This window comes from Condylura cristata, unplaced genomic scaffold (assembly GCF_000260355.1).
Source record: "Condylura cristata isolate star-nosed mole 26May11 unplaced genomic scaffold, ConCri1.0 scaffold00032, whole genome shotgun sequence".
Taxonomy (NCBI): Eukaryota; Metazoa; Chordata; class Mammalia; order Eulipotyphla; family Talpidae; genus Condylura; species Condylura cristata.
In genome coordinates, this window is record NW_004567133.1 from 19,821,019 (window position 1) to 19,822,926 (window position 1,908).

Below are 1,908 nucleotides of genomic sequence, written 5' to 3' on the forward strand. Positions count from 1 at the left end.
CGCGCGCCCGCAGGTGGCCACGCGCCGCGCTGGACGGCCCGGCCAATCAGAGACGCGCGCCGCCGCGCTCCGGCCAATCGAGGGCCTGTGCGCTTGCGGCCTGGTCCGTAGCAGCCAATCAGAGGCCGCAGCGCTCTCGGTCACGCGCTTTCCCGCGCTCCCTAGACCAGCACACCCCCACCCCAGCCGCCGCGGGTGCGCTTCCCCAGACGGCCCTGCACGGAGGCCGGGCGCCCCTGCCTGCACGGCCAGGGGGAGGACCCCCACTCTCCCTTCCGGGTTCGTCCTGAGTGTCTCCAAATGATGCTCCAGTGTCGGGGGAGACCTTCGAGCATTTCATTCATTCAGTTTTTTTTTCTGCATACGGATCTGGGGTACAAGCCAGAGGCTCAGGGGGTGAGAGGATCGCCAGAGACAGAATGGGGAGCAGAACAGGCAGAGTGCTGAAGTACACTGCTGAGGGGCAGCGGGCGGACAGGAGCCGTCTGCTGGCCATGTGTGTCACTCCCTCGCCGAGGAGTCCAACTCCCGCGAAGCGGCTGCAGCGTGCAGTGCTGCACATTAACCCGTTGCGCCACGAGGAGGGGCCCCCATTCCGGTACATTAAGGGGTGAGATAAAGCAATGTGGCTCTGAAGGAAAATTTGGGGCCTCCCCGGTGACGCAGGGGTCAAGCTCAGCACTGTCAGGCGATCGCCAGCCAGTGCGCCCTGGGGCCCATCCCTGGCCAGGGAGCGTTGGGGCGGCTGGCGGGAGCTGGCGCCCTTCCGCTGCTTCCCAGCCTGGAGCAAGGCCGCTGCCGCACTGCGGAGTCTTCCCGAGGCTGCTCCCGGTTTTCTCTGGGGCCCAGGGCTTCCTCTGTACTCCGAGCCCGCAGAGGTTCGTGGCGGTGCCTAAGTGTGTGTCTGCGGCGCCCAGCGATGGAAGGGGCCGCCCGGCGTGGGGAGGGTCCTCACTTAGAAGCCTGATGTTTCTGTGACCAGATAGACTCAGGGGCGGAGCTCAACAGCGGCTAGCCCGCGGTCCCCTAGTTTCTGAGCAGTGTGAGCAGTGTTGCGTGAGGCCGTTGGGCTTCCCAGAGAACCCGTAGCTCTGAGGAAGCGTCTGTGATCACTTCCAGCAGAGCAGGTCCAGAAGTGGGAGCGGGAGAGCGGCTGGAGCCCAGCTTGTGCCGGAAGGGAACATGCTGACGCTTGGCCCATCCCAGACTGGGCCCTCAGCCTGACCCCCACAGACCCACCACGGCAGGCCAGGCCAGGCGGCGAGAGAGCCGAGGCCCAGGGCCCCCGCTGAAGGCTGGCCAGGGGCCGGGCGCTGGGACACCGGCACCGCAGCTCTGCGGACTTTCCGGGACGGCTTGTGGCCAGCGCTGAGACCCAGGCTGGGCGGTCCACTCACCTTCTGGGGAGTTGACCTGGGGCCGCCCAGACCTCCGACCCCACCCCGGCGCTCACCAGGAACGGGCTTTTTAGGCACTTGGGAGCGGCCAGGAGTGTGAGCTAGCAACCCCCTGGTTTACTCCTGTCCGGCCGCCCCGCAGCGCTGCTGGTGCTGTCTGGCCGGCTGGGCCAGGGCTGTGGTGCGGTCTGGCCGGCTGAGCCAGGGCTGTCGGAGGCCTCTAAGGGCCACGCGGCAGGGCTGTAAGGCGTGCTGTAGGTATTTCAGGGGTTTGGCCCGCCAAACCTGTGGTCTGATGGGGCCAAAGAATGGGAAAGTGGGTTCCACTGTAGGTGAAACGGATGATGAGGCGAGCCGATTAGCGCTCGCCAGGAGCGGGCATGAGGCTGAGGAGAGCTGGGAGGGGATGCAAGGCTGGGGGGGGCCACGAGGCTGAGGGGAGCTGGGGTGGGCGCCACAAGGCTGAGGAGAGCTGGGGTGGGCGCCACGGGGCTGAGGAGAGATGAGGGGG